General features: G+C 40.9%; 1 protein-coding gene across 23 annotated transcripts in view; it reads left to right on the plus strand.

Moving 5' to 3' along the window:
* The window catches only part of EPB41L3 (erythrocyte membrane protein band 4.1 like 3), a 134,030-nt gene that overhangs the window by 23,560 nt on the left and 85,616 nt on the right, over positions 1-24,854 (plus strand). For 3 of the 23 annotated variants that reach the window (XM_082235109.1, XM_082235117.1, XM_082235110.1), the window contains exon 1: positions 22,700-22,842. The exons of 1 other annotated variant lie outside the window; for it this stretch is intronic. The gene's annotated coding sequence lies outside the window, so the exon portion shown is untranslated. Of the gene's footprint in view, positions 1-22,679; positions 22,843-23,415; positions 23,440-23,500; positions 23,546-23,736; positions 23,758-24,686; positions 24,848-24,854 lie in introns of those variants that run through there. 19 more of the 23 variants (XR_014222760.1, XM_082235126.1, XM_082235127.1 and 16 more) reach the window with 14 other exon arrangements.

Consider the following 24,854-nt stretch of genomic DNA (forward strand, 5'->3'; position numbering starts at 1 on the left):
TCCATGCTTATCTTAATCTTTATTGCACTGATCCTACAGGCCTGTTGCAGAAAGTGTCAGTGAGGTCAGTGGCCTGCTGAGTTCAAAGGTTGAAGTAATCTGTAGTAGTAGTAAAATTGTCAGCAGAAGTATAGCTTGCATTGCTTATAGAAACCATGTGTTAGACTTTCAGCAAGTTTATTGTCCTCTAAGCTGGTGAAGAGGTTGATAAAGTACATCAGCCCAGCAGAAACTTCTGAGTAATGAACAAATGCTATCTGCTACTGTTTTATGTCTTGTGCTTTGCATGGTTTGACAAGTTATTTTCAGACTGGGGAGTGAGATGAGGTTTTTCTTCTTCTTTGTAGCACATTCTATCAAGCAGTAGTGAAATATATCGCTGTTTGATATTAATGGATTATACCATTTTTCATTTTCTCAGTCTCACAGGAGGAATTATAAATTTTGGTGGCATATCCAGAGAGATCCTATGGCAGCAGTTCTGAATGATTTACAAGGCAATAGGTCCTATTAACTTGGACAGTAGTTCTGGCTTTCCAAATATGCTTAGGACTGCAGGTTGTCTTCACTTGAACTAGCTGTTTTGAAATACTTTTTAATATTGAATCACTACAGTACCTACCCACTCTGATGCTTCTTTAGATAGCAGTTAGTAATACACTTTCCTGATCTTTATTCTATCCTGTGGTAGTTGTGTTGGCATACCTGCCTAAGACGCTGATGTAATACAGTGGTACCTCGGGTTACATACGCTTCAGGTTACAGACTCCACTAACCCAGAAATAGTACCTTGGGTTAAGAACTTTGCTTCAGGATGAGAACAGAAATCGTGCTCCGGCGGTGTAGCAGCAGCAGGAGGCCCCATTAGCTAAAGTGGTGCTTCAGGTTAAGAACAGTTTCAGGTTAAGAACGGACCTCCGGAATGAATTAAGTGCTTAACCCGAAGTACCACTGTATCTCACTTGGTGAAATAGTACTAGCAGAACTATTGATACAGTATATCCCTTTCTAAGCCGCTAGGGAGTGGATCAGTGAGTTAAATTGTTGCCCTGGCTTAAATTGTGTAAGATTCAAATAGTTATTGACAAAGAAAGGAGATATGTAAATATTTGCTTTCTTTAGTTTACTTATACAACTGTCTTTAATTTTACATTAATCTAAGGCACTTCAAAAACGCATATGTTAAAATATGCCCTTCTTTGTAGAAGGTACTATGAAAAAATATATGAATTTTCCAAATGGAACATTTCATTTTACTTTGTCCTTGCAGTTATAGCAGTATTTAAAGCTTTAATGGCAGGTGAAATTGTTTGTTTGGTTTTTAATAATTAAAAAATCCAGGTTGGTTTTTTTAATGACCAGATATCGTAAGTATAGTTTATAAGAAGTTACCTTACTGACTTCTTTTATATTCAGTTTTGTGAAATTGGCTCCACCTAGTGTTGAAGTAGTAGGATTGAACTAGTTGAATTAGAAGTTTCAAGAAAAAGAATATGATGCACACGAAAGTAGCTGTTGAATTAACATTATTATTTCTTCAGAAAAATTATTTTGTAGTGTTTTGATATTCTCTGCTACAGTGAAAATTGAAATATGATAAAGAATGGACCACCTATTCATCCAGTGGATAGGTGAGTAACCTCCAGCTCTCCAGATGTGGTTCATGCATCAGCCTCAGACAGGATGGCCAGTTTTCCAGGATGATGGGAATTGTAGTTCAGTAACATCTGGGAGAAAGGCGATGGCAAACCTAGACAACATCTTAAAAAGCAGAGACATCACCTTGCCAACAAAGGTCCGTATAGTAAAAGCCATGGTTTTCCCAGTAGTGATGTATGGAAGTGAGAGCTGGACCATAAAGAAGGCTGATCGCCGAAGAATTGATGCTTTTGAATTATGGTGCTGGAGGAGACTCTTGAGAGTCCCATGGACTGCAAGAAGATCAAACCTCTCCATTCTGAAGGAAATCAGCCCTGAGCGCTCACTGGAAGGACAGATCGTGAAGCTGAGGCTCCAATACTTTGGCCACCTCATGAGAAGAGAAGACTCCCTGGAAAAGACCCTGATGTTGGGAAAGATGGAGGGCACAAGGAGAAGGGGACGACAGAGAATGAGATGGTTGGATGGTGTTCTTGAAGCTACCAGCATGAGTTTGATCAAACTGCGGGAGGCAGTGGAGGACAGAAGTGCCTGGCGTGCTCTGGTCCATGGGGTCACAAAGAGTCGGACATGACTAAACGACTAAACAACAACAACAACATCTGGAGGGCCACAGGTTAACCACCCATGAACTAATAGAACTCTCTTGCCCTTTCAAATAATTAAATCGGCACACTGATGTTCATTTATCATACCAATCATTAACTTAAGGCTGCAACAAAGCTTCCAGCAATATTTAGAGATATACAGAAAACTATATCATGCTTGTAGAGATTTGTAGGGAGGGAGCTTAAGAGGAGGAGATACCCCATTACTTGTCTAACTGGCTTGAATATAGAAATAAATGTTCTTCCTCCTTTACTCAGTGACCTAGAACATGGTTTTCTCAATTGCTAATATAGAAGTGACACAGTACATGTTGTTTAAGCCATTACTCTAGTAAAGCAACTGTGCATTGCTGCTCACGTCACTGCTTGTTACCTATGAATGCTGTATCTATGCAAAGATGTATAGATGTAATGTATGCACGCACTGGCATTAGGTTTATATTATCACAGTGTCTGTCTGAACTTATTTTGAATAGCACAATGAGTTCAAACAGACTTTGTGATAATATAAACCTAATGTCAGTGTGCTCACTGGAAAGACAGATCCTGAAGCTGAGGCTTCAATACTTTGGCCACCTCATGAGAAGAGAAGACTCCCTGGAAAAGACCCTGATGTTGGGAAAGATTGAGGGCACAAGGAGAAGGGGACGACGGAGGACGAGATGGTTGGACAGTGTTCTCGAAGCTACAAACATGAATCTGACCAAACTGCGGGAGGCAGTGGAAGACAGGAGTGCCTGGCGTGCTCTGGTCCATGGGGTCACAAAGAGTCGGACACAACTAAACAACAACAATGTCAGTGTGTGCATACATCACAGACAAGAATTAAAGAATAGAATGTTTTTATGGCCAAAGTAGGGCAGGATAGGTTTGCAACTTGGACAAAAACAATAACAAGTTCTTTTGCTAAGGAATCCTGTATCTCTGCTTTAATGGTACATGTGTTAGAAAAAAGAAAATCACTGCATTTTCTTTCCATTGAAACAACCACTCAGGATTTTATTTAATTTTTGTTCTTTCAGAATGCAATCATTACATCACTGGCTTGGAAGCCTTTTGGAGTAATATTCCCATTATATAAATAACTGAAGGATATGGTTTTGAAAAAGTATCAGGTGGAGTGTGGTAGAATACTGTGACCTGCATGAGACCTGTTTAGTTAGGCTTAGTCATTGTGATAGATCAGAAACTTTTCTGTAAATGGAAGAGGGGTGAAGGTCCTTGTTTACCTAGAGACTTGACCTCTCAACTTTCGTGGCTGAGTGCTTTAAACTTGTACTACCTTTCAATTACACTTAGAAGGTGGCCAGGGAGAGTGGGGGAAGAGAAGTAAAGTTTTCCTGGGACTGGTTCTTAAAATTTCCCGTTCCTTGTATGATCGCAAAGCAATTCTGCCTTGTGTTGGACCAGGGGTCAGCAAACTTTTTCAGCAGGGGGCCGGTCCACTGTCCCTCAGACCTTGGGGGGGGCAGACTATATTTGGGGGGGTGTGAATGAATTCCTATGGCCCACAAATAACGCAGAGATGCATTTTAAATCAAGGCATACATTCTACTCATGTAAAAACACACTGATTCCTGGACCATCCTAGGGCTGGATTTAGAAGGCGATTGGGCTGGATCCGGCCCCCAAGGCTTAGTTTGCCTACCCATGCATTGGACTCTGTCACTGGTCCTCAGAGCACCTTTGTATTATTCAGCCAACAGTGTGGGGTGTTGTTGTTTTTTACTTTGACACAATATTGTTATAATGTATCGCACATTTAACATACATTGTTAAGAATTAGTTACCATAACTTTTTAAAGGTAGAAATTGACAATAAATAGCAATGCTCCTTCCTCCGCAACAAAAACCTCCTTTGCCAAGATTAATTAACTCTGTTGCAATATACAATCCATTTATTCAAGAAGAATCCTATTAAAATCAATAGGTCTGTGTTACAGAGCTTTCATGTGCTTCTGATAATGTATTACACCTTAACATGCCTTCAAGACACCCCCATGGGGGCATTATATTTCAAGAGCATAGGAATGCCACAAGGATGTTGCACTGTACCCTTAATTACCATTAGAAAGAACCACTGGTCGAAATTTGGTTTCAAAAGGAATATAGTATTTCAAATGGCTTCGAATAACCAAAATGTAATCATTACAAAGAGTACAATTTATCCACATGCTACACAAATCCTACCCTGCCTTGGATCAAGAGTTTCCACTTGTTGCTATGATAGACACAGAGCAAAGGAACATTCCTGTTGTTGTACAAGGAGCAGGAAGTGGCACTAGATTGCAATAGAGGCCTGAATGCACCAAGGATGCTCAAATGCACATACATGGTAAGAGTTTGGACCATACAAAGAGGAGGAGGAGTGGCTCTCCTGAGTTTCACTGTGAACCTGAGGTCAGCTTTAGGTCAGGGCTGTAGAATGAGGTTCTGAGAATGACTAGGTAACAATTACTGGGTGGCTAGTCAGCCATAGATGCCTCCTGGTACCTATGAAAATCTGGCAGATGGGCCAAGGGACCAAGGTAAAGGAGGAGAGGTGCTAGCTGGGCTTGGAGCAAACCAACCCAGAACATGCTAGGTAATTCCAAGTGACTTGAATTCCTGAACATCTTGGCAGGTCGTACAGGTGGAACAATCTGGTTCCTTGGCGGGGGGCACTTAAAGGCTTGTGTTTGGGTGGAGGGGTTGCATGAGACAAAAGGTGGACTTGGATCACAATGCTGTAGAAAGGCATTACAACACACTTGAAATGGTGGCTGTTTATGTAAAAATAGCATTACTAGATGAACATCCACCTTGCCAAATTCAACATTAATGAAAAATTTTCCTATACTCATTTTGAAAGTGTCATGGGTCATTTACACAGAGCAGCAACTTTTCATGGTTTCGGTCTAAAACATACGTTTTGCAGAAACACTTTGCATCTCTGTTACAATTTGTGGACAAATTCATACGTCCTATTGCATCTAAAGAGCATTAACTATAGCGGCTGTTCTCAAGAGATTTTGGCAAACTATGCTCTGATGAATAATTTAAAGCTCTGACATATTTATTATTGCAAGGAATACATTATAGCTGAAGTATAATGACGAAGCAAACCTTTCATGATTTATTTGTGTCTTAGAATAAAGCACAGAGCAAGAGGTATTGACTAAAATAGCACAGGCTTTTGTAAGGTAGTTAGGGCGTTTTTTTCTTTTTGGTTGTGGAGGGCTAGGTGGTGGCTGAATGTTCAAACAGGAGTTAAGAAAGATGCATGGCTGGTGAGCTCTTTGTAATATTTGCATTCATTTATTCCCCAGAAGCACAAAAGAAATAGGAAACGGTTGTGTGCTTAGTGTATTGGTCTGTAACCTTCCCAAGTCTTGATAAACAAAGGCTGGTAACATAACAGTAACCCTTAGACTTAGGTCATGGGATTTGCACAGAGATCCATCCAATTTTCCTAGTGTTCACAGATGTGATTGAAGAAAGCAGAGTACTAGTGTTAGATCAGATCAGCTCTCATGGGTTCAACAAACCTATATTACTGAAGCACCACAAGAGCCAATCAATTGAGGCAATTGTGTTATGGAAGCAACTATTCCATAAATATAATGGGCTGTATCCAGTTAAGGTATACTTGGAGTAGCCTGCCTAAGGGAAAAAAGCACAACTTACTGGTATGTTAGCAATCTCCATTAATTTCAATAGTTATATTCTGATAGGGGCCAACTTTGGATGCAACCCCATATCTTTAGCTAGTGGTCATCAGATGCATGTAGTCAGTTTTGGTTGATATTGCAGAGATCAAGAGTAGAAGGAGGAAGTGGTCCTTGGTTGCAAAAGAACTTCTTTCTCATTGAGAACCAGTTATTTCTTGTTCCTTGCCATATGGGGAGTAACATTACTATGTTAGTAATATTTCATGATGGTATGTCTTTGAATGGTTATGAGTTTTATAGTAATTGCAGTGGAAGCTACAAAACAGTTGGACATACATATACTGCTGGAGTTGCCAAATGATGAGGATTGTGTGACTGTACCCTATCATGAAAGTATCTCAGTTCACTTTACCAGCACTAATCTTCAAGGCACAGTAAGCAGTAGTTCTGCTGATCTTTTGATGGCTAAGCTATTACTTTGGTTTTCTAATTTTATTAGATATGAAGTAAAATATGGACACCCTACAAGTAATTTCTTTTCTTTCCCCCCACCCCAACAACATGGGGGGGGGAGTGGGAGTTTATCAGACTATAAAAAACAAGTCTCCCCCTCCAAATGTGATAAAATCCTGTGATTTTCTACACAGGCATATTGCCTCTGACAGTGGAGACTGAGCATAGCGATTTTGGCTAGTAGCCACTGATAGCCAAATGTCCCATGAACTACCAGTAGTCTACTCCTGTTTTAAAGCTATCCAGATTGCTAGCCATCCCTGCATCTTGTCAGAGTTAATGCCATCATTTAACTATGTGCTGGGTGAAAGACTTAGTTCTATCTGTCCTGAGTCTTCCAACATTCAGCTTTCCTGGATGTCCCTGAGTTGCACTATTATATTTATATAACAGCACTACGATATTGTAGATTATGCCAACTGGATCACCTCTATCTATATGCTTGTTAACACTCTCAGAGAACTCTAATAGGTTAATGGCTATTTATTTTATGTTACAGTTAAGAGTCTTAGAATGGTTTTATCTTCCTGTTCACCTAACCCCCCAGAACTGGTGATTGTAACATCTGGTAAACCAATGGAATGAAAATATCATTAAAAAAAAAAAGTTTTCATCTAGATTGTGACTGCTTATTGAAATCTCCTAGGGTCATATCAGTTTCACAGGGAACATCAATTGGGTTTCAAAGAAAACCCAGAGACAAATTGGAATAAAAGATCTCTTATCAGAGACATAGATGGCTTTATTTAGATAATGTGCTGAAAACTGGAGATTAGTGCCACCTTCTGGAAACAGAGTGGAAACTAGGATAATAATTCATCACATACCAATGTTTCAAGACTGGCATTGGAATGACATTTCTAATATATTCAATATATACAGACAGTCTCTACACTTCCATTTCATTTGCAATGAAGTTGCCAATCCATTTTTTTAGTGGTGGAAAATTTAAGTAGAGATTGAGGGTTGCTGGACTATCTATTGAGAATTTAAAAATAACTGAAACCGGTAGAGAATTGTTTACAGCCAACTAGTAAGCCAAACTGGCTACATATCTCTAGAATATCAGTAAAGTTTCTAAAAATCCTGTTAAGAGGGTCACCTTCAAACTACAGGCCCATTAGTTTGATGAATAATGTGTCAACTTTTATGCAAAGCAACAAATATTTTACAGAAGAATGGGGCCTGGAATATGACATATTTCCGAAAGGACAGTTTTCAGACTGTCTGTTTCACTATTGATCACAACTTTGTACTCGTAGAAAATTATGAGTATGTCAGGAACTCCAAATTTTATGTGGCATTTATTGACCTTATGGAGCCCTTGAATGCCATAGACAAAGAAGAACTTTAGAATAAACTTGTATCTACAAATTTAGATTTCAGACTGTTGGTGCCACTTTAAAATTGTATATGCCAATACCAGGGGGTGGGGGGAATAGGTTAACATTTAGATGTTTCCTATCTAATGCAATTCATATTATTTGTGAGGCTAAGCAGGGCTGGTGTGTGTGTGTAACTGCTATTAGTAAATGAAATACATTCAAGCCCTTCTTTTATGCTGAGATCTTAGAACTTTTCTATCCCATTTGGTTTATATAGACTGCAGGATGCATTGGCACCAGTAGTCCCATTGGTGCCCATTGGGGGTGGTGGGACAGAAGGGCCAATAGTGAAAGGAGACAGAGCCAACTAGTTCTAGTTTTGTCTCCGTCCTTCTCTCTGCTGAGTTCTACAAGGGCAACGCTGAGACTGGATATAAGAAGGTGGGAGGGGGACCTGCCTGAGGACAGGATGAGGTGGGTGGGGAGATTATTACCTAGTGATAAGCACCATCAAATTCATTTGGACTTACTTCTGAAAAGATGTGGTTAGGATTATGCTTTCACTGTTTCCCATATCTCACCTGCTACATATTTCCTTAAATCTACTCCCCACTTATCACAATAGTTGTTTCACCAGTTGTTAATACCTGTTAATATATTGTATATCTTAGATGCCAATATCCCCTTTTCTTGCTTAATCAGTTTCTTGAAACATTACCCCTTAAATTGTTCTTTCTCAATTTATTCTGAAACCTGTTTCCTTAATTGAAAAATAAACTGCTATAATCAAAATCTGTGATTACCTCTCCTTTCATTTAATTCTTGATATGAATAAATTTCTCCTCTCTAATTAGATGCTTCCATCTTACTAATTGTATTTGCTCTCAAACTTTCCTCAAATTCATTGCTATATAATTTATTACCATGAAGATACTGCTGGACTTAATCTTGTCTTTATCTTTTCCCATTTAAGAATAGATTCCAAATAAAAATGAATTACCTTAAAAAATCAGACGCTAACATCTAGATAGGGATGCTAATTTGAATAAAATATTTGCAGGGGGAGCAGGTAAGCCCTTCCCCACAAAATCAATCACACAACCATGGCACATGCACACCATCTGAATGGCGACGACAATCAACTTTGGAGGTACCTGGCCCCCTCAAATATTTTAGTGGGGGGCAGGCTGAATGGACCTCATCCTGTAGAGTTGGCTCCTATGTATCTGGGACTGAGAAAAGTAGTATCCAATATTCTGCTGAGATGAGAAGATTTCTAGATGGACTAAGCCTAAAGGAGAGAAAGTTTTTGATAACACCTTTGAGAGTGGCTCAGAAGAAGAAGAAGAAACACCCTTGGGAAATGGGTTGGACACGGCACTGAAAGAGGATGGAAGTGTTCACCCACAGAGTGATGGCAATATGTGAATGAATTGGTTGTGGTCACATTCATAACCAAATGAGGAAGCATTGCTCTCATTCTTCACTGGCTTTTATTTTTATCTCATGGTTTTGTTACATGGACAAATCAATTAAATATATAGCATTATGACAATATCACATTCACTACAATGATACATTTTCAGCTGGGATTCAAGAAAGGGAATGATGTTCTAAAGAGACCAAGCAGGCATTCCTATTTCTCTCAAATCTTATTTGGTTAGGTTAAGTATCTGTTGATGTGGAACACATTACTAGTAAAGAAAATTAACATCATAGGATGCCCAGTTTCAAGAAACCTCATGGTGTTCATTATTGCTGATTTTGAGGCAACTGGGTATCCCAAGTTCCTGCCTGTTTACTTCTTTTATAGTTTGATTTTCAAGGTTTACTCTGAGTAGACACATTGAAATGAATTAATATGACTAAGTTAGGTCCATTACTTTAAATAAATCTACTCTGAATAAAACTTAGTTGCATACCACTCATTGTGTTGAACAGATATATTGGGGTGAGGAAGGAGGAACTAATGAATTCTTGGATTTGAAAGTGATGAGAACCTTAGATAAAAATGCCAATAATGACTAACAGGCAGAAGTAGGGAAGACAACTTTGGGTAGAACTCAGAGTTTATAGACTAAAAAAGTAGTTTAGTATATTTCACATTTTGTATTTAACGTTACCTAGTCATATCCTCTAATAACAACCTATTCATAGGAATTCAAGTTGCAGAGAGCCCAGAACAGGAATGGAATAGCAGAGTGCTCACACAAATAACAAATAATAGTGATCCCTTAGATCCTATGCCTTAGGAGCTGGCAATCAGATGACCATGTTCCCCAATTAGAATTTTGGAATAATTCTGTTTTATTTCCTGCCTGTTTTGTTTAATTTGACTGGGTTAGAGCATATTGAAGTTCCTCGAATCTGATTGATTATCCACACAATTTTGACTTTAGAGAATGAGCTTAGTGTTTCTGAAAGTGGAACCAGTGTAGAGTGTGTGCCTAAGAAGCCTTTTGGGCTTTGACTGAGATAAAATCATGATTGCTTAGAAAGTCATTAGCTTCTTGCTGGTTTTGTTACTCTTTGCACAGCTTTACAGTTTCATCTGCTTGACAGAGCTGAATAAAAAACACACCAATCCTGAGAATTTGTAGGTGTCTTGGGAATTGCAGAGCATGCTACTGAAACATTTTGTTTCAGTGACTTAGCACAACAATTGATAAAAGTGAAACTTCAACTGAATATGAGTGATGGAACAGAGATATAGCTTATACTTGGAGTAGATAAATGAATAGACCCATGTTAGTCGTGTTCATTATTTTCAGTGGTTTACTTTGAACAGGAGTAACATTGGATACAGCTTTCATTTTATTTATTTATTGCATTTATATACCACCTGGCGTGCTCTGGTCCATGGGGTCACGAAGAGTCGACTAAACGACTAAACAACAACAACAACAACATATACCACCTTTATCTTCCAAGGATCTCAAGGTGGCATAGATGGTTCTCCTCCTCCTCCCCTTTTCATCCTCACAACAACTCTGTGAGATAGGCTAGGCTATGAGATAGTGACTGGCCCAAGGTCACTCAGTGCGCTTCATGGTTGAGTGGGGATTCAAACTCTGTGGTCTCCCAGGCCCTATTCCAACACTCTAACCATTACACCAGACGGGCTCTCAGCTTCTAGTTTCAAGGGAAGTGTTATGGATTGTCTTGAAAAATGGATACCATGTATATGATGTATAGCACCTGGAAACAAATTGAGAAATTTCTTAAATATAGAGCAATATGCATATAAGCAGCGGAGACAGCATGAAGAAGAACAACTTTTGATGTAACTTATTTGTTTATTTGTATGGCCTTTATTCTTTTCATTGAAAATGAAGCGAAATGAATAAGGATTTAGTCAGTAATCACTTGCCTATCAAACTGTTTAACCAAGATAATTTCTTCAAGAGACCACAATTATTTAGGGCCTCATTATCAATAAGGACCAGGTTTATTCCTTTGGTGAGTGAGACCTGCGAGAACAAGCATGTAATGAGTTTGTGGCACTGGTTCCACTTAAAGGAAATATAGTTAAAAGTGTACATGCAGGCAAAAGTATGCACATGAATGTTCCCTCTTTATTCCCACTGCTGTATCTGTTGTGTGTACAGATACTTCGGTTTGTAAAACTTAGGTCCAAATATGGTTATAAACAATTCCATAAATATTTGGCTTCCTATCCAGCTTGTTCTTTTTTGGTTTTATTTGTTTTTACACATTTAGTTATATGTTTTTCAAATGAATTAATGCAGGATTACACCAGTCAATCAGAACAGATGTTTTGGTTGATTTTGTTACAGCTCATACTGAATGATATAGCCAATTTGGTAATAATATATATAGAGAGGACTTATCAGTTTAGGTATTGTCCGGTAAGGGGATGGAAGAGAGAGGTGTAGAATTGCTTTTATAATTTGCCTGACATGTGGCATCCTCAAGATTTATGTCTGTCATAGCTAGAATTAATAATAATAATTTATTTCTATCCCAGCTACTCTGGGCAGCTTCCAGCAGAATATTAAAATACTATGATTCATCAAATATTAACAGCTTCCCTAAACAGGACTGCCTTCAGGTGTCTTCTAAAAGTCAGATAGTTGTTTATTTCTTTGGCATCTGATGGGAGGGCATTCCACAGGGTGGGCACCACTACCGAGAAGGCCCTCTGCCTGGTTCCCTGTGACTTCGCTTCTCGCAGTGAGGGAACCACAGAAGGCCCTCAGCGCTGGACCTCAGTGTCCAGGCAGAACAATGGGGGTGGAGACGCGCCTTCAGAATATGGAGTTCCATGATTCTTTAGTCTGAGAGCTCCTAGTCGTGTTTTGTTAGAGGTGGCCATTTGCTCTACTGCTTCATTGAATCACTTCTGTCTAGCTATGGGATTCTTGTTTGATAGCACAAATTGGGGGGGGGGGTGTCACTGAAGTTGGTAACAAATAAAAAAGACCATGCCTGTACAGACTACAGTTGTGGATTTCATTTTCTTGCTGCAAACAACTTTCTTCCTTATCCATAGAAATAACAGTGCTAAAGAAAAGTAGAAGGATTCCGGTTTGTACTGTAGTTTCTTTTCTATGCTCATATACCTCAGAGGTGTTTTAATTTAGTTTGTGGATTTTGTGCCTGAATGCTGTTGACTAAGTAGGTTAGTTTATTACACTGAGCCTACATCATTGATTTTACAGAATTAAAAGGGCCTTCTTTTTGTATGATGTTTAAAAATATTACATACCAGCCTGACTGTAAGATTTGTAGGATATCCTTTCAATGAACACAAAAGCGATGATTGTGGCCATGCATTTTCAATAAATATTCAGCTGAGATTCTGAGTATATAATTGATCATTGCATGCAAAAGTTGTGGATCAGTTTGGAGACTGAGCTGGAAAATGTCATTAGTATTTCACTTGTTTGATGTAGGAAACTATGGCTGCCATGCCACGAAGCATTTATTCCACTGCATTAGAGATGAACAAATGCTTCAATGTAATGAAGACAATACTAGCTTTTGACCTTTTTGAAAATGAAAGACCTGAAAAGTTTGCGAAGAGCAATTGTATGTGTAGAACAAGTAAATGAGGTTTATTCTGTGATTAACATCACAATCCTATACGGTGGTACCTCAGGTTACATAAGCTTCAGGTTACAGACTCCACTAACCCAGAAATAGTGCTTCAGGTTAAGAACTTTGCTTCAGGATGAGAACAGAAATCATGCTCCGGCGGTACGGCGGCAACAGCTAAAGTGGTGCTTCAGGTTAAGAACAGTTTCAGGTTAAGAACGGACCTCCAGAATGAATTAAGTACTTAACCCGAGGTACCACTGTACCGGTTCTTATCCTGAAGCAAAGTTCTTAACCTGAAGCATATCTCTACATATCTACTTTGTTCATTAGGATATGAAACTAGATTAATATGCATAGGATTGCAGTTTTAAGATATATATGCAAGAGTAAACATTTCTGAAGAGGTTCTTATAGTTTACATGCATTTTTGTATAGCTTTGAGAACCTAAAAACATAACAACACCCAAGCTGGCCAGAGAACATGTCAGGATAGGAATTGAATGAATGAATGAATGAATGAATGAATGAATAGTGTGTGTACTGTGGATCAGGATAGTTCTCAGGTACTGCCTCCAAAATTCTAAAAAGAACTTGTTGCATACCAACACAAGCAGACTGACAATCTAAGTAGCCTACAATAAAATAGCTGTTATGAATAACTCCCTGTAGTGGTTCTCTCCAGACAGCATATGTATGCAGCATGTTGCAAAGGGTGCAAGACATTGTCTCCAAGCCATCACTTACCTTTGTGGGGTGTTTCAAGTGGAACAACCACCATAAGTATTTTAATTATGCCACCATGGATATACCTGTGCTAGGAAGAACAAGAAAAGGTATGGCGGGGTAGAACGAAGTTAGCAAATGCCTAGCATATTTTGGATAGGAAAAGGCACAGAAATATGTTGAAATAGATGTTTCAAATAACAGATAGAATCATAGAGTTGGAAGGTACCCAAGGGTCTTCTAGTCCAACCCTGCATGATGTCCCTGCGTACTAGAACAGGCAAGTAATGCTGACAAATCTTAACCATACAGCAGAGAACATGGCTGCAGATTTTTAAGAATGTGCCTTATTTGTGGAGCATAGAGCTGATATTGCAGAAGCCCTAATCTTGCTGTGGAACGGTGCAATACTTAGCACCCATTCTAACATTGTGGAGCACGTTTTGCTACCTGGTATAGTGCAGCGCTAGGGACGCGGGTGGCGCTGAGGGTAAAAGCCTCAGCGCCTAGGGCTTGCCGATCGAAAGGTCGGCGGTTCGAATCCCCGCGGCGGAGTGCGCTCCTGTTGCTCGATCCCAGCGCCTGCCAACCTAGCAGTTCGAAAGCACCCCTGGGTGCAAGTAGATAAATAGGGACCGCTTACTGGTGGGAAGGTAAACGGCGTTTCCGTGTGCTGTGCTGGCTCGCCAGATGCAGCTTGTCACGCTGGCCACGTGACCCGGAAGTGTCTCCGGACAGCGCTGGCCCCCGGCCTCTTGAGTGAGATGGGCACACAACCCTAGAGTCTCTCAAGACGCCCGTACGGGCAGGGGTACCTTTACCTTTACCTTTATAGTGCAGCGCTACATGCTAGGAAACAGCCTGGATGATGGCTAGAGTGACTTTCTCCTTCAAGTCCTCAAAGTATCAGAAGCTTGCTCCATAGTAACTCAGGGCAGAGGTTTTTGGTGTGGCTTCCCCTGTTCTGTGCAACAGCATTCCTGTTGAGGTACAACTCATGGCCACTATCTGCACTTTCTGAAAACAACTGAAGACTTTTTTTGTCTCAACAAGCTTTTCCCAAATGGATGCCTTAGTTGTATTGTTAGTTGTATTACTTATAAACCATCTTGAGTTATTTTTGTACTGTTTTAAAAACTATTTTTAGCTGCTTTTATTATATTTTTTTGTAAATCATCTTGGTACATACAAAAGGGAATTCATAAATAATAACTCTCCTACATAGTCTCCTACATAGTCAAACTGTTAAGTATTTAAGAGTACTGAGAGAAATGTGAAACTTCTCTAGGAAAATTAGTGTCCAAGATCATTTTAAAAAAATTTAAAAATCATTTTATTACTATCTTGTTAACTTTTAAAATAAATAAATAAAATTAAGGTGCCCAAAATATCTCCCTGTCTATCAAACAAAAAAGCTGCATAGATAAGTATTTAGTGTAAATGTTAATTAATATATGATGAAGATGACTTACAAACTTTAAAAATGTTTGTGTAATCCTTCGTTCCCCTAAAAATACCCAAAAGATAATGACTTATATTCTATAGCAAGTTTTCCTAAACTTGGGTCTCCAGCTATCTTTGACTACAACTCCCATCATCCCTAGCTAGCAGAATCAGTGGTCAGGGATGATGGGAATTGTAGTCCAAAAACAAATGGAGACCCAAATGTGGGAAACCCTGTTCTATAGTTTCATGATGTGACATAAGAAACAGATAGAAATCTCATTGAGGGCCGATTTATCAGTCACAGCCAGCTACTTATATACACATTTTATTTACTCATGGACTTTTCGTATCAGCACTGTGGACACGAGATGTATTTTTTTTAAAGCTTTTAAAAAAGCATTTTCAGAACTTTTAAAATATGTGTGTAGATTCCACCTGCATCTGTTCATGAAAATTGCATTAGTTCTATTCTCATGTTTCATCAAATCCACATAATGTGGATTTAAAATTGTGAATTGTTCAGGGGACACAGTTGATTAGGTGCTATAGAAATGCCAAAATATTTTCTTATGTTATATTCATTAATGTATGATATTGTGGAGAAACAAATTCAAAAGTGGGCCTAAGAACTGATTTGGATGGATGCTGTCTCTCCAGACGTGCATTTTAAGGATGGGGGGCGGAGAGTGTCTCTCAGTTTCACGTCAGATTTGCATGTGACCGCTGGGTCATGATGAGTTTGGGAGAAAGGGCAGGAGAGAGATTGAATGATTTAATAAAAATAATTTTATTATTTTTAGATGGTAGTTAATAAAAAAATATTCACCATCAGGGCCCAGTTATATTTTTAGATATAACAGTGTGGGGAAACAGGTTTGAATCTACAGGTGCTTATGTGTAAACAGAGGACAATTCTGTTAGCAGAAAGTGTTTGTTCATTATATGCTCAGATTGTTCCTGCTTCAATCTCCTATCTCACAAACCTCATGAACTGTTTTTTTTGTTTTTGTTTTTTTGGGTTTTTTTAAGACACAGGAAGAGGGGTGGGGATTATCAGATTACCAAGGCAGGTGTTATGTGAAGTCACCAATAGTTACTAGGGTGGGTAAATACCTTCCACTTCCTGTATTGTGGACTAGGAATCAGAAGGTAAATCCCTGTTTTATTCTGGGGGAAAGTGGAAGGGACAGCAATCCAGAGTCTTATTGCAATACAGATATTATGCATTCATTAGTGGGCCAGTTCTCTTCTCACACCCTTCCCCCAGCTTTGAATTAACATCTAGCCTGATGAAGTGTTTTGGTGGACTCAAAAGTTTTCAAAGTAAAGTTATTTATTTGGCTGCAGAGGACTGGCAAATAATGCCCTGAGAGATAACATAATCATTCCTGAAAGAAGTGGCAGTGCTTTGTCCCAGACCAGCCCTGCTCCTTGACACCACTGGGGAGCACACATCCATGCCACATCTCTTTTGGAAGATCTTCCAAAACTGAGAAATAATTTTGAAGGAGCATGTGGAGTGCATCGCAACAGGAAGGGAAGGGTGAGAAAAGCCTATCCCATGACCAGAGCTTCAGTTATGGAAGTTAGAGATCCAAATCATTGGGTTGTATCCGACTAAGTTATATTTGCAGTAGATCCACTGAAATTAAATGACCTAAAGTAGGCTACAACCCAACTTTCCTTTGCTCCAGCTTGTGGGTTGCCCCTCCACCCATCCCTACTAGCCTCTACTTGCAGAGAGTGGGGACATTGAGCCAGCCCTAGATCTGCTGCATCCTGAGTCAGTCTGCACTGTACCAGCTCTAGGTGGGCCCAGGAATTTGCTACCTACTGCCCCAGCTGGCATGGACAATGGGGCTGCAGATATGGTGGTTTCACCACTGAGTAAAGCCAGGATTGGTTCGCATTGTCCTGCCCATCATGTCCATTAATTTAAGTGGGTATACTCTGAGTAGAGCTAACATTTTGCACAGCCTGGTATTTATATTTTAGATACACCCCTTCAATAAGTTAATTGAGTAACTAGATTCTAGTTAATACTAATAGATTGTATTATATAATAGTACTATATAAAACTAATAGATTGGACTCACAGTTCCTTTCCAACAATATAATTGTCTCTCATTTATCTTCTCTTATGTCTCTGCCAATAGCTTTCATAATGGTTTTTTGCATTTGTCATGTTCTGTGGAAGCAGCATTCTTTGGAAGAATGGTGGCCTTCGTTTTGTTTTCTGAGGCAGTCAGTCAGCATGTCCTGTTAACTTGTTTGAGGTCTCATTTATACTGTTTCAGCACTTTCAAACAATCAGCCCTGTAGCCTGGGTACATTCTATGGTAATGTTGAGTTCAAAGTTGCATTGACAGCAGCAGAGCACAATGCTTAAAACCCTTAATCACGTTTTACTTTTAATTGGTTACCAAATCCAATCAGTTTCCAGAATACTTTGAAACAAATTGTCAGTTTACACAAATAAATTGGAATGGTAAAAACTGCCATAACAATAATAAGTATGCCTGTTTTAAAATTCCACTGAAGTCAGTTGATATATTTGTAGAAAAGCACCCTGATAAAATGGAAAAAAGAAGTTGGCATTTAACAATTTTCTGTTTCATGGCGTAATGTCCTTGCCTGCCCAAGCAGTATGATAATCGGGAAATATAAACATAGAAAGATAAATCTATCTGCAGTGCAGACATAATAAAAGGACCTTAAAGGAAGGACGCTGATTATGCACAAGTGTAATACTCAAAACTGCTACATACAATTCTGATTGTTTTCAGAGGTTACCATGATTGTTCTTCAGTATAAATGTAGCACAAAATTGGTGTGCATGTTTTAATTTAACATTTTTAATATATCTTTAATTGCTTTTTATTTATTTTTTTCTCCATAAATCTAATAGTTCAACTTAGATATCCCTTCAGAAGTGCTCTGAATTAAGGAACTATTCTTTTGGGGTCTTTAGACTATTTTTCGAGGCCTCAGGTTTCTAGGCATATGAAGTATTTATTAAACATGTGCAGCCATGTTCTTCATAAAAATCCACTTTCTCACTCCATAAACAATAATCTGAGACTTCAGTGCAGGAATTATGTGATGTATTCCTATTTGGTAATATGTCCCTGAATTAATCCATATTACTTCAACTGTTGTAATATTTGTCTGATAGTAAATAATTTCCCAACAAAATGCAGAAATGTCCGTTAGGATTTTGGTAGATGGGCAGTAGGAAATTTGCTTCTCTGTGGAGGTAAACAAATAAAGCAGCTCAACTGAACTTGCCTTTTAAGGTAAAACAATTCTGCAAAGTTAGGTACTCCTAAAACTGGCTGGTTTTTTTAGCAGACTTTACTTTAGTACAGGGTAAGGCTGGAAGGCTTCCTGCTGTTGAGGAACTCCAACTCCCATCAGTTTCAGTCAGCATGGCCAATGGCCAGGGGTTGTGGGAGGTGTAGTCCAGCAACATCAGGAGGGCACCTGCTTTAAGGCTACATTCTGCATTTAATTATACTTACCTGAGTTTTATACAATCTTCATCTCCTACCTATCAATAAATTTTTCTTTTTCTCATTAAGCACAATTAAGCAAAATTTCTCCTTTTGTGCTCTGAAAGCTCTGGAATGTAACATAACTGCTTGAAGTAGAAGCCTGATCTGAAATTCTCCTGTCCTACCCAATGGAACAAAACAGGGATGTGAAGTCTTGCTACAGTTCATAGCTAAGCATCACCATTGTCACATTCCAGGTGCTACATTTTTCTGGAAGAGGCTAGATAAAAATGTTACCAATCTTAAAAGAAGAGGGTGAAAATGAGAGACCCCTTTTGCCTTTTTATAGTTTTTGGTATAATTATTTAAGTAATACACTGTCTAAAGCAATGAAAGATGCATTATATTTCCACTAATTTAGGATAATTTATTGCACATAAATTTACTGCAGTTTCAGAAGAGTACATAATCCATGCATATAAATGAAGCAAAGAAAGAGTACACATTAGATCTCATTAATTACTCAACGGCTCCTGAATTATCTTCTGCCTTCTCAGTAAAGATCAAAAGAAGAATAGTTACTGTGTTAAGTTGCACCCAATAATTACATGTTTTGGGGAACAACCATCAGCACCCTTAACAAACTACAGCTCCTGGAATTCTTACGGGAAAGGCACGACTGCTTAAAGACTGCTTTTAAAGGACAGCACTTTAAAAGTATGCTATGGATGTGTCCAAGGTTTGAGATGAATCTGCAAAATTCTCAAAATTGTACAAGCCAGACTCATCTTACAGTAAGAAAAAGCACAATCTCCCTTCTCCCTCATAAAGGATTGTGAGATGAATTTTGCAAGGCTGACTCCATGCTAGAAGGGTTAGTGTGTCTGTAAATTCCATCCACTAGTCAAAAGGAGTAAAAGTTATAGCTGATTTTTGATTCTTCTAATAATAATGGGGGAGCACAGATCTTCATTTTAGAAAGAGTGGTACCGATTGAAGCAGAGAGAGTATTGAGAATATAACAGGTTACTTACTTACTTACATACATACTTAAAACACAGATACAAGGTGAACCTTGAGAACTGTGCACATCCCTAATAGTAAACTACAAATAAGATATTGAGGGAATTTAACTAAGTTGAGCACAGAGCAGGTAAATACTATTACTAAATAGAAATAAATTCAGGGGTCACCACACCTGTTTTCATTGTGGGGGCATAGGATACAATCCTATGTACACTTACTTGGAAGTAGGCCTTATTGAACTCAATTGGCGTTACTTCTGAATGCACTATATGGTTGTAGTATCAGACTTGAAACAGCTGAATAATAGTAAAGAAACAAGTACTTCTGAACATGTGCATATATGTGTTTTCTTACAACCACTGAGTCATCACAGGCAGTCTGGTCTCCATGTAATATTAGCTAGAAGACTGCCAAGTTGAACGGCAGAAGTTTTTAACTGGGTAAAACAATTAATATTTATGCATGAAATTATGTATTCTTCAAAGTCTAAGTTCAGTGGGGATTACTTCTGAGTAAATATTGCCATGTAAGTTTTGCAGCTTTAGTAACTCCCCAACTCCATCCCTATTCTGATATCTTATTAGAAGGGTAATTGAGGACAGTTGATTGAAGACTACTGCTCAGCTAAGATTCAGTAAGAATAATATGGAAAAAAGCAGCTAATTATTAGAAGTCTGTGGTACAAATCAATAGCTCATGCTCATCTGGAACATTATGTTCAGACCAGTGATTTCATCTCTTAAAAAGGAAAAGGGAAGGAATGAAATTCAGAAGAGGAGAACAAAGGTAAGATTGTTTACCCCGGCAAGGAGATTGTATACATAGGTAAAGTGAATATGCTGTTCTCTCTACTTGAAATAGAAGAACCAGGAATGTGCCATGCCTTCAACAATAAGAAAGTATTGTATTCTTAACCATTTTGTAAGCCCAGATGGGCTGGAATCCAAAGGGACACATGTGGTGTACCATGCACTCCTATCCTCATTAATTAATATAAATTTATACCTTTATAATACCAATTTATATCACAATATATTTCAAAAATGGATTACTTTTCTATAAGCCTTTTGTTTCTTGCCTGCTGTCAGGAGCAGGAGCTGACCAGGGGCAGCTCAGCAATAAAACACCCGGTGTCAGTGAAGTTAACCCTTTATTCAGAGAAACCAAAACAGCACAGACCTAGTGATGGCAGCAACTCTTTCCAGTAGGTCTTGCTCAAATGAGGCAGTTGTGAGGACTGAAGATCCCCAGCTTCCCGCTCTCTAAGGTTCTTCCCCTGGTTACTTCCACAGCAGCCTAAGACTCCACCGTCTTGTTTCTCTTTGCTCTGCCCTCTTCATTTATCTTTGCATCTTGGAGACCAGGCAGGAGGGGAGCTGGTCACAGCAAGAGAGGCAGACTCCCTGGCTTCTTCAGCAGGCTGACTCATCTCTGTCTCTTGCCCACCCCCACCCTCCTGCCCCGAGTCTGAACTACTCTCTAGCCTTTTTCCTTTCCTTTCCCCCATGTTTTGAGTTCGTTTTTAAAAAAAGAGAGAATCCAGTATGTATGCCCTAGTTCCTTAGAGGAAGGGGAAAATACAGATATAAATAATGCCACTGATATACTTGGTTCAGAGGTCTCATTGACAGTACTTTGCAAGCCAAGGTACTGTGATAACTAAAATTGTATGCTAGGAATTGAGATACCCATGATTCAAATCTCACTAGGTGGCCTTTGGCAGAACCTTAAGTAATAGTTACAAAACTTACAAGGTTGTTGTAAGGATTACTGAGATCATACATGCATAGTACTTCCAATGCACAAAACTCAATATCTGACATTCTAACCAGTCAGTCCCCAGAGAGATACATTCATACGGAACTGGGGGTCTAATTACCAGAAATAATACAACCTCTACAGAGTTGGGCAGATAGAGTATACTTGTTGCACAAATATATCCCATTCCATTACATTCCTGGGACCATTTTTACCAGTATAAGACCTGCAGGCCTTTTGTAAGGTGCATTTTTTGTAAGCAGCGTTTGCCACTTTCTACTTCAGGGTGGTCCCCCTGGCTTGCACCGGGAATGAAAAACTCCAGTGTTAGCACAGGAGTGAGAACAGACCACAACTCCCATCATTCCTGACTACTGGCTCTGTTGGCTACGGTTGATGGGAGTTGGAGTCCAACAACATTGGGCCACAGGATCCCCACCCCTGCTCTGCATATTCCGTCTTCTGTATGAAGGGCATCCAGGCACTGTAAGGTTTATAGCTGAGCTATAGCCAAGTCTTGATCTTGGCTTACTGGTTGTGATTTGAGGAAGACAAAAACCATGAGTCAAGGTTCACACTTAAAGCTAAGCCAGACCATGGCTTAGCTCCTGGTAATGCAACAGCAGCAGAACCAGGGAAGAAGTTAAAGCTGCTGCTGTGATTTTTGCTCAAGTCACCACAAACTTTATCATTCATGCTGAGCCATGGTTTTGACAGTGTTGTGTGTGAATTGGGACACTAAAACTAGCAGGTTTCTACTAATTTGGCCAGTAGCAGGCTGAGCTATAAAGTATCAAGTCCCCAGTTTGAATCTTCTGCCAGTTTCATAATGTGGTTTCAGACAATCCATTTTGGCTGTAGCCTTTCCACCGGCAATAAGTTCTAAGGATTATAGCAAAATCAGGTATGTAAAATGCTTTGAACATACTGTAGTGCAGTATAATGCTAAGTGTTGCATGTGACATCCTTATCATACTTACATAAACGTAAGTTGTGCTGAAACCAATGTGACCTACTTCCAAGTAAAAGGATGCTAGTAGTGCTGAAGTGCTAGTATTTATTATTACTGTAGACATGCCACTAGATTGTCGACTTGTGTCAAGCCAGCTTCTGATCTTATTCCTTTTAACTGCAATTGTGTTATTGCACCATTGATTTTGGGTATGTTTGGTTCAGGAGATGTGGCCAAAATTAGCTGGATCTTGTAAATCCAGACATCTGCATTGCTGATGAAGAAAAGTGCGTTTGGTGGGTTGTTTTTAGCATATGGTCCTTTTTTGTTGTTTACTGGAAGGTTAGTTTTTCTCTGCTCGTCGTCTTCTTTTTTTAAAGAGCTGGCAGGATCTTGCTTCGCTTTTCCGTTTTCGGGGGTCTGGGAAGGCGTCTGCACAATTCTGATTTGCTGAAAAACGCAGAGGGCTCGTCCTGGGTAGAGCCTCGCTGTGCTGCTGCTGCTGCTGCTGCTGCTGACGCGTGGCTCTTGCTGCTGCAGCTGCTGCACGTCCTTGTGACGTGCTGGAAGCCGACTTGGATCCCGAGTCCCGGCTCTTCCTCTCCTCGCAGCGCTCTTTTTGACAAGGTACACAAGACCTCGGAGTCTTTGCGGTTGCTCGTTATTCCCGTGGTGTTTTGCGCGCGTTCCTTCTGCAAAGCGGCTCTGGGAAGGAGGGGAGGGAAAGGGGGCTCTCGAAGGCCTTCGCCTTCTGCTCGGATTGATTTAAGTCTCCCTTGAATCGTGATGCATGTTCTAGAAGCCATTTTTAAGTTAACAGTTGTCCGTGGTGGTTGAACATTTCGCATGCACTCGGCCTGCAGAAGGGCGCCAAGCCGGGGCTGCGGGGTGGGCAGCTCCTCTCCTGGCGCTTCCTCCCTGGCGAGGAGCTGGCAGGCAGGGAAGCCGCTTCCCCGCGCCCCCGAGCGCGGGGCTGCTTTGTGGCCTTGGCCCCTGGTGGTCCCCCTGGTTTGAGGAGCTTGGAGATCTGACTTAGGCGGGGAACTCGCTGTCTGCTGCATTTGCTAGCGCCGGCCAAGGTCTCCCTGCTGACTTAGGGAAATGAATGGGGGTAGGAGGAAGGGCGCTGCCGGGGGGGGGGCAGGCAGCAGAATAAAGCAGTAACAGGGAATGGCCTGGGGCTTAAGTCGGAAAGGCACGGTCTGCCTTGGAAGCCGGGGAAAGGTATGCCTAGGCTGCAGCCGGGCGCCGGCGGAATGGCCGGGAGCTCGGTGCGCGCGCGCGCGGGTGGAGCATGATGGAGCGAACGGGCAGCATTTGCAATCTGCGCGTGAGTTGACTTTGCTGCGACGGGGTGGCTGTGGCTCTGCAGTGCCTCCCCCTCCGGAGTTGCCTGGGGCTTAGGAATTCTGGAAGAAGGGAGTCTGGGGCGGCTGGGGCAGGGCGCTGTCGTCTGGGCTTAAGACGAGCGAGACGGGTTGCGGCCAGCTGGCGGAAAAGGGCTCGACGAGCAGAGCAAAAACCTGCACAGACCGAGCCCAGGTACCAAGAAGCTTTTGTCCTTCCTTCCTGCCTGCGCTGCCCTTCCGTTTCACCGTGAGAGCCGGCTGCTTGGGGCTGCCTTGCTTACCTTCCTCAGCAGTGCCCGTCCTAAGAAGCGCGCAGCTGGATCAGGCCAGAGGCCCATCTAGTATCCAGCATCGGGCTGTCCCAGGGGCCATCCAGATGGTGCCTTTCCACGGGGCTTCGTGGCCTTGCCCCCTTTCTGTACAGCCTTTCATTTGACTCCTAGGAGATGGGATGTCCTGCTTGTCATACGCCTTCTCTTGGTGCCCAAACGCAGCCGTGGGCATCTTCTCGAGCTTGCCCCCTTCGCCCACCATTACTGGCCGTTTCCATTTCTTCCAGTATGGCAATATTGACCTTCCTGGTACTCTTTTATTGAGTAACGTTAGGGAGCCGAAAGGTGGAGGGACGTGGATGTGATGTGAGGTAAATAAATAAACACCCTCCCCACAAAAAAACCCCCACAAAACTTATCTAAACTTCGCTGGTGGTGGTTATGAAGCAGCTTTCGCATCAGTAGCAGGATGGCGTCCCAAAGTGGGGGAAGTGGCAACATTCCCCTCCCTTTCAACGCCATGTGGTCTGATGTAGCAGGTCTCCCTCTCGGCAGACTTTTTGCTGAGCACAACATCGTGCATCCCTTTTCCTTGCTTACCTGCTGGGCCTCCTTCAACTTTGGGCGGTTAACTCCTTTGCAGAGTGCCGCAGGCACGGGGAAAGAAGCTCCCGCCCTCAGCCCGTGCCTGGGAACTGGCCTTGGCATCGTGCTATGTCTCGCCCCGCCCCGCCCGTGGGTTCCTGCTTGTTCCATCTCTCCCCTCCCTCCTTCCCCACTTCGCCTCTCCCCAGCTCGTGGCTTCTGCAATGCGGTGGGTGTGGTTATATAGTAAATTGTAGCTCTGGACCTCTGCAGTGGAAGCGCTGTCTCCTCCTGCTCTCTCTCTCGCATTCCCAATCCCAAGGTTCCCTATGGCTGCATGTCTCTCGGCTGCAGAGTTGAGCTTAAAGTTGGGGAAGAAGAAGCTGCTGCTGCGAGCTTAAACGGAAAGATCGAGGGAAACAGCTGGTATTAA

Source organism: Podarcis vaucheri (genome assembly GCF_965113315.1).
Source record: "Podarcis vaucheri genome assembly, chromosome: 8".
In the NCBI taxonomy this organism is placed as follows: domain Eukaryota; kingdom Metazoa; phylum Chordata; class Lepidosauria; order Squamata; family Lacertidae; genus Podarcis; species Podarcis vaucheri.